The sequence below is a fragment of the Triticum aestivum genome, chromosome 4B (genome assembly GCF_018294505.1).
Source record: "Triticum aestivum cultivar Chinese Spring chromosome 4B, IWGSC CS RefSeq v2.1, whole genome shotgun sequence".
In the NCBI taxonomy this organism is placed as follows: Eukaryota; Viridiplantae; Streptophyta; class Magnoliopsida; order Poales; family Poaceae; genus Triticum; species Triticum aestivum.
In genome coordinates this window covers 3,224,418-3,235,855 of record NC_057804.1, presented here as the reverse complement: position 1 = coordinate 3,235,855, position 11,438 = coordinate 3,224,418, and the positions used below count along the sequence as shown (strand labels likewise).

The 11,438-nt window shown below is 45.7% G+C and overlaps 1 pseudogene; it reads left to right on the top strand.

Annotated features, from left to right (window-relative positions):
- The first annotated feature begins 6,998 nt into the window (after positions 1-6,998).
- Positions 6,999-8,254, top strand: LOC123094141 (zingipain-2-like; annotated as a pseudogene).
- The last annotated feature ends 3,184 nt before the right edge of the window (positions 8,255-11,438 follow it).

The window sequence follows — 11,438 nt, the reverse complement described above, 5'->3', positions numbered from 1 at the left end:
CTGCCACTGTTGAAGCAGAGTGGCTTCGTGAGCTATTGATGGACTTACCTATGGTTGAAAAACCAATACCCCTATCCTGATGAACTGTGATAATCAAACTGTGATCGTCAAGATAAATAGTTCTAAGGACAATATGAAGTCCTCAAGGCATGTGAAGAGGAGATTAAAATCTGTTAGGAAACTGAGGAACTCCGGAGTTATTACGTTGGATTATATCCAAACGTCGAAAAACTTGGAAGATCCCCTCACAAAGGGTCTATCACGTAATGTGATAGATAATGCATCGATGGAGATGGGTTTGAGACCCACCGCATGGGTTGTCCATAGTGGTAACCCACTCTATGTGATCGGAGATCCCGTGAAGTAGAAGTGGGAGAAAAGCTGTTGGTCAGCTGAGAGGAGAGTATCCTTATTTTAATTATCCCACTCCGTGAAGATGCAATACTCTCCTGATCTGCATGGCATGTTGATATCTATCTTAATGTGTTCCAAGTGGCTTATTTGAGTAAGCAGAGATGTTGTCCTGCAGAGCATCTCCTGAGGAACACACCTATATGAATTTGACTGTTAACTTCGCAGTCTGTGAGAAGTGGGTGCTCTCTAATAAATTCATGAAAGACCCTGGAGTACGACATATATGCTCCACCCGCGGGGAAGCCTTGCGGCAGCCCAGTACCGGTCAAGAATTTGTGTGAAACTAGTCTCGCAGAAAACTTGTAGTTCAAGGCATAGTCCACTATTCAAGTTGTGATCTAGTGTAGCATAAATGTCTAAGTGGAAGTTCAACTTCACAGTCTCCACTAAGCACCGGTATGTAAACAATGTTTTGGAACCAAATGGTGAAATGTGCCAATGAGACTTTGATTGTTGGAATTTGCTAGTGGGCTTTTGGCCCAAAGCCCAACTAAATTTCTGAAATTCTCTTGGCCCATTCATGCACACATGTGAGTGGAGTGAGTGGGGCTAAAGTTTAGTCCCACCTCATAAGTTGAGAGAGAGTTGCACCTTTTTATAAGATGAGCTCTCCTACCACTTGTATGAGCATGAGAAGAGGAGACCTACACGCGCGCTCCTCCTCCTCGCTCGCCTCGCCATGCCTCGCCTCGCCTCGTCAGGACGCGCCGCGGGTTGCGGGATTGAGCCGAGCCGAGGACAGAGCTATGCACGTTGTCTATATTTTTGCTGCTCGGGAAAAATTAATGAGTCATTAATTAATAATTAACGGACGCGTTAATTACTAAACCGTTTCCGGTTCTTTTGGATCGTGACGACTCAGACGTGGAGTTTACTCCCACGACCTACCCGGCCCGCACTATAGAGTCAGGCAGACGTCTACCCTAGTCGCCGCCGTTTTTCGTATGGTTTCTCACCACCGTTCCAGTCCATTGCGCCACCTATCAAGTCTTCTCCATCCCTCCTTTCGGCGTGCACCGGGAGAAGGGACAGCAGGCCTCCGGAACCCCGCCTCTCGTGATCCTGTACGGGAGAGGGGCGATCAGGTTTTTGGAGAGCGCACTCGCGCGACTGCTGGCAGTGACGACTTCGCGAGCGACGACTTCTTCCCTGACCTCGGCAACCTCTGAATGTTGGGCGGGGGTGCCCGGCGGCTAGGGTTAGCGCCCGGGCCGCTCGCGGGGAGCGATACGGGGCTCCAATTAATTATTTTCTTATTAAAAGCAATACTATTTCTACACAACCAAAGTGCATCAACAAAGCTTGTAACTTCCGCTGAAGTGGCAAAAGGTAAGAGGACCGTGCATTGTCTTCCCTGTTGGTTGCGTCTTTTTTTTATTAAGCATGGAACCAGGATAATATATAACAACATCTTGTACAACTTCATCAAAACAAGATCCCTATAATAAGATTGTAGATAGTGTTAAATATGAAAAATAAAAAAATAACAGCACATAACAAAAATATGCCGAACATATTGCCAAAGTAGATGTACCACATGCGCTGACTAAGCAAACATACATATGCTTGTAGCAAAAAAGGCTAGAAGGGTCATATATGGGGTCACACAGATGTTGAAGGGGCATCCGTAGGTGCATTTCTTGAGTTATGCCGACGTCGTACACGAAACAGATATTAAATTGTAATGAATGTGATGAGCTACTTTTTTTTCAAAAAATTAAGAGAAAATCGTGAAGGCCGTCTTTAATGGCCTCCTGATAATAGGTCATGCAAAAAAAATGGACCCAAAACGCCCAGGCACGACAATGAACGATTCCTAAACAATGGCATCGGTCGGAAAGCTTGTATATAGCGATAATACCACATGTCGTTGTTGTCCAAAGCAGTCTAAGTCACATGCCCATATATAACAATAATAACGCATGTAGTTGTCGTCCCCACGTAATCCCATTGATATTTCAGTGATTTCGGATGGTATCCCATTAATGCCCTCTCTGCAACTGCTCTGATTTAATGTCTTCATGAAACGCCTCATTAAGGCCCAGCCTTCTTGTCGATCCATCATATGCCCTAGCAGATCTTTAACGAATGTGTATATAGAAATCTATACGGGAGAGGGGGGAGTGGGAGCATGTAGTATACCTTGATACTGTGTGTGTGAGGCGAAGGGGACGCCCACTGAAATCAGCGCTCGCTGTTTTTCGTCAAAATAAGGGGACAACCACCACTAGGTTACCACCGGCGGGCTAGGGTCTTGAGAGGGGGCGGAGGCATGGATCATGCCAATGAGCCGCTCCTCGGTCCTGAGAGGGGAAGGGAGTGAGTAGCCCACCACCGGCTTGCCTTAGGCGAGCAGCTGTTGTTGTCGGGGATGAGGAGGATGCAGATCTCAGCCGTTGCTACTACCCCACTACCCTCCGCACGCTTTCCCCTGAATCGCCGCCATCATGGAGAAGGGGGAGGGTAACTCGCGGTCACATTCGGAGGAGGATATCAGGAAGAAATTAACCAGAATCGAGGGTCCATCTTCCTAACTATGCGCATATAAACGACCACCAAAATATGTACCATTCATCCCAATTTGGACAACCCAGGTATTTTTTTTCCTATTTTTTCACTAGAAGCTCTTCTTTGTTATAGTCCGTTCCTAGTTAGGGATTGCCAGCAGCAAGTCGTTGTTGTGGCAACTCCATGGCTTTTCATTTCTAAGGGGGTGGAGGAGGGGAGAGGGGGGAGGGCGGCCGCCGGGAACTAGGGTTGCCTCCCGGCCGCCAAGCAAGGGCGACACGGGAGGGTAGCGGAACGAAGGAGGGCTCCTCGTCTCTACCACAATCATGGTTTATAACATACAAATGGTACAGAAACCAATATTATTTTTCAAAAATTATATCAATTCCTTGATGTCAAATTGAGTTGGGAAATTGTGGAATTAGTGTCCCTGTTTGCTGATGGTGTTGTGCTACTTCCCTCCGGCGTGTCATGGTGCTTTGTGATCCGTATATGTTTTTTATGAGCGCAAGCGGTGGGCACAAGCGGCGGACAAGACGACGGCAAGCTGGGGAATGTTGAAATATGGGGTGGGCTTTAGGCCCATATAACAATTTCAGAAAATCTCTAAGGGCCCATGGTGGGTTATATGGCACTAGTCTAGTGGGAAGATTAGTCCCACCCCACCAATTGGAAAGGAGTTGGACCTCTTTATAAGGGATTATCTTCCCCATGATATTGGAGCTTGAGAATCTCGCGCACTCCTCTGCCGCTCGCCTCGCCACGCCGCGGGTTGCGGGAATGAGCCGATACGAGCTCACAAGGGCGATTAGGTTTTTGGGAAGCGACCACGCGACTGCTCACCTTCGATCCGCGTCTTCTTCGTCATCACCATGTCAACCGATGCCGAACATGTCGCTGCTGAGAAGATCGAAGCTGACAAGAAGGCCGCCGAGGACGTAACTATTTTTGGGAAGCTACCACGCGATTGATCGCCTCCGATCCGCGTTGTCTTCGTCATCACCATGTCCACCGACACCGAACGTGTCACCGCTGAGAAGATCGAAGCTGACAAGAAGGCCGCCGAGGACGCTGCGGCTTCTGCCTGGCCTACAGGAGCGTATAACTTGTTTATCCCGCTCCTATTGTTTTCTGTTTTAGCCATGCTAGTGCTATACATAGATGTGTCTGTTGTTAGTGTAGTATGTGCTTGCATGATCGAATATCAGAATGTGTTTCTTTCTGTCTAGAAAGTTTGTTGTAGGCTTGTAGTGAATAGCATCTGAATGTGGTTGTTGACTTCGTCCCATGTTACTGGCCTACCATGGCGGCGGCGATCACTGGCTCACTTAGAAGATGAGTTAGTGGAATTTTGTGAGAAGAGTAAGGGTTGAGAGTGAGCGGGATGCAGGTTGGAGTTGGCCTGTTCAATTACAGTTGTCTTGAGCACAATAGTTTTTCTATTTTGGAAAATGTGGCAACTTGCATTTCATTAGAGATGGCTTTGCTGTAAATTGCATGAGCGAGAGGTTCGTATGTTTTTCATCAAGTCGTACAATTTGTTTTCTTTGTATAGAAGGGTAAATGCATTGGTAGGTTGATTCAAGAGTTAATAATGGACACGGTGACATATCAATTGCATGGACATCATATTTTCATTTTGTGGTAATGCATGACATTCAACTACATGTTACAATGTGACAATGACTCACTAGACATTGAATCTGCCTTCTTGGCTCGGAGGGTGTTAGGGGCGGTGTAAGTACGGTGTAAAAGAGAGAGGGCGCCATGACGAAGGTGAGCTGGGCATCGTTCGGTTTTAAAGGAGTGGGCATCGGAGAAAAATGTCCTACTACGGGCTGCTTGTCCCTCTAGATAAATTCATCAGGTGGACCATTAAGCTAAGCTCGTAGGTTGTAGTTAAGGGGTAGCATTTTACACCCAACTTATCTTAGTCGCATCACTAGGTATGTGAAATGCTAATCGAATCACTGCACATATCATTAATTAGCTCAACGAGGAAACGGTCATTTGGGTATGACATTGTGCACGACGCACATGTTAGTATACTATACTAGAAATGTTATTTGATTCACATGTCATTCTTAGCTCTCCATTATTTGCTTCTTGTCCAGTTTCCATGGGTGGATTTACATAGAGCCATATAACCATTCCATTCTTCTACTATTCATGCTAGTTGCGAGAGTTGTTCTAGCAGCACATCCGCTAACCTTCATTTGATGAAAGCACTGAATAGCTTTCTCCCATTAATGATTTGCACACATCGGTGATGCCTAATCCAAGTTGTATGTCTGTAGAGAACCAAGTGTCCTGACCTACGCAATAGAGAGATCATGTGAAAACAAAGCTGAAGTTATTGCTCAGGATGAGAAGGAAAGTGATCTTCGAGCAACAATAGACCTGTGTTCATTGTTGTTTTTTATGTTTAAGTTTATCTATCTTGCCTTAATTATAATGGTCCATGTAAACATACTTGGATGAGTTGCCAACACATGTACTCCTTTTGGTTTCTTACTAAAATAAAAACGAATACAACAAAGAATAGTATATGTTTACTTTAAGTCGTAAAATAATTTTTATCACGATCTGTATTTCATTTTTTGTACTGAGTGCATGTTCAGTTAGCATTATCTTTTTTATCTAGAAAAATTGTTGTAGGCTTCTAGTGAATAACATCAGAATGTGTTTGCTGACCTTGTCCCTTGTTACAGGCCTGCCATGGCGGCGTCCATCACTGGCTCAATTAGAACATGAGTTAGTGGGATTTTGTGATAAGAGTAAAGGGTGAGAGTGAGCAGGGTGCGGGTTGGAGTTGGTCTATTCAGTTACAGTTGTCTTGAGAAGAATAATTTTTCTATTTTGGTAAATGTTGCAAATTACATTTCATTAGAGATGGCTTTGCTGTAAATTGCATGAGCGAGAGGTTCGTATATTTTTCATCAAGTCGTACAATTTTTTTCTTTGTATAGAAGGGTAAATGCATTGGTAGGTTGATTCAAGACTCAATAATGGACACGTGGCGTATCAGTTGCAGGGACATCATATTTTTATTTTGTGGTAATGCATGCATGACATTCAACTATATGTTACAATGTGACAATGACTCACGAGACATTGGATCCGCCTTCTTGGCTCGGAGGGTGTCACGGGCGGCGCATGCCTCCTCGCCCTGTTACGGTGGCGGGGGACTCCACCTTGGCAGTCTGTGCTGAATGTACGGTGTAAAGGAGAGAGGGCGTCATCACGAAGATGAGCTGGGCGTCATTCGGTTTTAAAGGAGTGGGCTCCAACGAAAAATATCCTGCTACGGGCTGCTTCTCCCTCTAGATTAACTCATTAGGTGGACCATTGAGCTAAGCTCGTAGGTTGTAACTAAGGGGTAGCATTTTACATACTCAACTTATCTTAATTGGGTCACTAGGTATGCGAAATGCTACTCGAATCACTGCATATGCCCTTAATTAGCTCAATGAGGACACGGTCATTTGGGTATGACATTGTGCACGACGCACACGTTAGGATACTATACTAGTACTACCAGGCAGCAAGTAAACGGATGCTGAACTTGGACAATGGCACTCTTTGTGGAAGGTTCGATGGAATATTTGGTCAGCAGTCAAATTCATACGTACTCTAGTGCATCCAACGACCAAACAGAGGACGATAGAAAAACTCCATGTAGTCTATTACAGTATTCTTTTTGCAAACAGACCGCTGGCGTGTCAAACATCTTGCCAAGTGGACAAATACGACGTGTGTCACAGTAGACCGGTGACCGTATATATATGAGTCCACACGCCGTATTCCGTATTCGGCTAAAATTGCCAAACTCGATGGAGTTTAAACTTAGAATTACATATTATTTTTCCACACACGATTCCAAAAATTAGTACCGCCTGGGAATATTCAGCCACATCTGCCGTGACCTACGATCAAGCCGTTTAAGCAGGCCGCCTATTTAAGCACCCGATTCCGGTAGCTTCAGCACCAACTACAGCTACTCCTACTACTCTTGTTACTGACTTAATTAGCTTGCCACGTTTGCTCGCAAATCACTCGATTTGCTAGCTGCGTACATGGCAGGGACCAAGATGACCACCCCTATCTTGCTGCTGCTCCTCATTGCCCTATTGAGCAGCGTGGTCGCGGCCCGTGAGTTGGCGGGCGGCGAGGAGGCGGCGATGCAGGCGCGCCACGAGGAGTGGATGGCCAAGTACGGGCGCAAGTACAAGGACGACGCAGAGAAGGCGCTGCGCTTCCAGGTGTTCAAGGCCGACTCCGAGCTTGTGGCCAGATCCAACGCCGACGGCACCAAGAAGTAACACCTGGCCATCAACAAGTTCGCCGACCTGACCAGCGAGGAGTTCGCCGCCACACCGGGTTCAAGCCCACGCCACCCGGACCCAAGATGCTGCCGGGATTCAAGTACGAGAACGTCAGCCTCTCCGCCTCCAACGAGCAGGGCGTTGACTGGAGGACCACAGGCGCAGTTATCGGTGTAAAGTACCAAGGACGGTGTGGTACGTACCAACTCGGTGCATGAATGCATGCACGTTCCTTACCGTAGTACTTCCTCCGTTCGAAAATGCTTGTCCTCAAAATAGATAAAAAGAAATGTATCTAGAACTAATATACGTCTAGATACATCCCCGTTTATTTATTTTGATAACAAATATTTTCAGACGGAGGGAGTAGTATATAAAGAGTAGTTAGTCCGTATGTAAACTTACATGACGACCTTTGGTTTGCTACGTACAGGATGCTGCTGGGCCTTCTCTGCGGTGGCTGCCGTGGAGGGCATCCACCAGATCACCACCGGCCAGCTGGTCTCCCTCTCGGAGCAGCAGCTGCTCGACTGCACCACCGAGAACCACGGGTGCGGCGGCGGCTTCATGACCTCTGCCTTCGAGTACATAATGAACAACGGAGGCATCACCACCGAGGACGCCTACCCATACGTCACGGCCCAAGGCAGGTGCCACTCCGATGCCACGCAGCCGGCCGACACCATCCGCGGCTACCAGATCGTGCCCGCCAACAACGACGACGCGCTTGCCGCGGCCGTCGCTAACCAGCCGTGTCCGTTGGCATCGATGGGAAGCAGCGGAGCTTCCAGATGTACAGTGGCGGCATCCTGACCGGCGACGCCTGCGGCACTGAAATGAACAACGTGGTCACCCTGGTGGGCTACGGTGTCGAGCAGGATGGGACAAGCTACTGGCTCATCAACAACTCATGGGGCCAAAACTGGGGAGAATGAGGTTACATGAAGGTCCAGAGAGGCACCGGCGCCTGCGGCGTTGACATGCTGGCATCTTACCCTGTCGCATGAACCTACGGAAGCACAAGATCCATTAATTAAAATTATTACTATGCTACTCCTATGTGCATGTGCTTGCTTTGAAGAGATTATTAAGGGGCACTCCTTGCTGTGACATAAGATTGTTTTACTATCTAATATGTACTATGAATGAACGATTATTTGTACAATCCATTCTAGCCACCTTCGACACTGTACTATGTGTTTCATGTGAGTTCACTACAAAAAATATATTGTCTCAACATATTCTAGGCGATTTTTTGCCCCTCTTCCGTTTGCTAGGAAATGTCAATTTCAGCGTGGAAATTAAGAACGTCGGGAACCTATGCCTCTCATTCCTATCATTCGTAGGTTCTTCTTCCACTTGCTCACAAAAGTGGCGTCATGCTGAATATTTAAGAAATTTACCCATTTAAAATTTAGGTCATGAGGCCTTGAGAGTGAGTAGGGAAAAGGAAGTCATCAGTATCTCTCTATGGTGGGTAGAGGAACATGGAGGAAAGCCAGGAATTTCTTGGTCTCCAAAATTGGGAGCCATGTTGTCCTTTTATTTTCCCGATGCCTCCCATGCCTATTGTTCTTAGGTCCTCCTTCCTTTTCCTATTAGCATGTTAAATTATCTTAACAAATGTGCACATACAGGCTTAGATAATGGGGACATGGAGGCAACACAGGAAGATGAAGAAATGAATATCTAAGAGCATTGTGCATGGGGGCATAGAGGAGGGCCTAAACTATTGTTTTACAATGCAACTAGGGTCCAACATTTGTTGGATCTTTCCCGACACCTCCCACGCCAATTGTTCTTATGTGCTCCTTCCTCTTTATGTGGATTTGCAAAACTGGGAGGGGTGAAAATAGACAATTAGACATCGTCATGACTTGACTTTCGGTTGTTGTTTCTTGTTTCTGTTTATTTTTCTCTTCATGACGTGAGTAACAATAGCCCGGCCAGAATACAAACTTACAAAGCTCGGCCGTCATATATAGGGTCTACACTGCACACTACAGAAAAAAGCTTCTAAGCCGAGTGTGCAAACCACTTACGAAGGATAATTTCATCCCGCCAATGACTATGCCGATTGTGACACTCGGCGACACTCACTCGCCGTATACCCAGTTGACGTATGTACATAAGCCGAGGATCTTTTCTCGAGGTCTTGAAAACGGGTATGCCAAACAAAAACTAGTTACCCACAGCAAAAAAGAAAAGGGCACCGGATGGACAACCCTCGTTAACAGCGTTGTGTAAGTCAAGTGTCATGGTTCGGCTTCCATATATGCCAATAGACAAGGAAGGGGAGAGACATGGCCCCAAAATTAGCAGAGTGTCCATCAAATGTGAACAACATACATATAAGCCGAGTGCCACCGGTCGGGTTTTTCATCTGGACCAGGAGTCAAGCAGGGGCGCCACATGTCCACACAGTATGCCGAGTGTCTTGTTGGTGTCCCATGGCAAACACGTAAACCGAGAATCTTATTCTTTATTGATTACAGTTTAGCTTCTTTTTATAGCATATGAACACTAGTTAGTTTTTTTTTTGAGAAATCCTTATTTTTTGCAATGACAACCCATAGGTGTTTGTGAGGGTTCTTTCTTTTTAGATCCGGTAGGTTACTTCGGCTGTGGGATGCAAACCATGGACGATGGCATGATGCAGAGGGATGGTTGTGCAGCGGTGAAAGTCACACATCGGACATATCTGTTGGGAATGTGGAAAAGCAATGGCGGCAAAACATGATTGACGCAGATGGTGGTGCTACTGGAGCTCCCAGTCTCGAGCCTGTGGGGTGAAAACATATGTCAGACCAAAGTTAGTTATACTTGGCAATGGTGTTGTTGTTATGTCGTTACCTTCTTGAAGGCCTAGATAGGATATGCTCAGACTCGTTCTTCAGGGTGAATACCTAGATTCTGGCCTTGGTGGTTGAATCTGGTGAAGACGGCGCTTGAGCGTTGCTCCCTTTTTGAAGGCGTTGTTGTTGAAGAACCTCGTCGTCGATGTGGTGTCATGAGATGGTTGGTGTGGATATGGTAATTGTTATAGTTTGCTGATCATGGATCTGATCGCTTTGGGTTTGTTTTTTTCTTCGCCTACACATAGCTTCACTCTTATCTGACTTTGCTATTTATTGACGTGTTGTGCGTGTTGATGTCGGATGTGTGCATCCTATCTATGGAGATGTCAGGTCCATTCTCATTGTGTTTGTGTTATTTTGATGTTTTTCTTTAAGCAATTAAAACACACCCTTTGTAAAAAAAACATGAAAACAACACCTTGCTACCAGATGAAGCACATGAGGTTTACACACCACCACACACAGCGTGCACATGCTATAGTTGATTATAATTATCCACGGATAAATCAACGAATCTCCATTTTCCGACCAGTTATAGTTGACACTAAAGACATCATCTCATGCGCTCCAGCCGAGTCCGAAAAAATATACTTCGTATAAATGCATCGGCTTGTAATGCAACACATAGTTACGACTTGCCTTTCCATGGCACAAGCCGTACGGCTTGAACCCCATGCTGAGAATTGCTATGAAGAAGGAGCAAGGGAAAAGGTTCAATTTTAGTTCACATTCATAATGCATCCCATTTCTAGGAAATACTTGCGTGTCAACTTCATCTACCTACACCGAAGCAGCTGAAATTAACCAGGGTTGGCATCTAGCCTGTCCATAGCAGCATCATAAAAGATAGGGAAGCTACAAAGTTGAATTCTCTCACGAGTTTTATGGAGACCAAGCCATGGAAGATATATATCGGTAGGAGCATTTATTCTTTGATTGTGCCTTTGTGTTGTATATATACCACAAAGAGGTTACACGAGTGAATTTTGACTTACTCCCTAGCCTATAAGTTAAAAAACAAGCAGGGCACCACGTGGAACACATGGTAAGCTACCCAAACTTAACGAAAAGGAAAATCGAGATGGGCATCTAAACAGAAAAGATTTCTTTCATATCCATATTTTGAAATAAATGTGCTATTTATTGGATAGATAGGCATTTCAGTAACACTATGTGCCCTTTATGTGCTGCACAACTCCAAATTACTCGTCTACTAGCATGTCTGCCGCCATATTTCTACCATGTCTCGCAGTGTGTGATTATATTGGCCACTTGTGGTCCCGTATAAGATGATATGTAATATGAATTATGGCATAACGTAGAAACTGCTCAA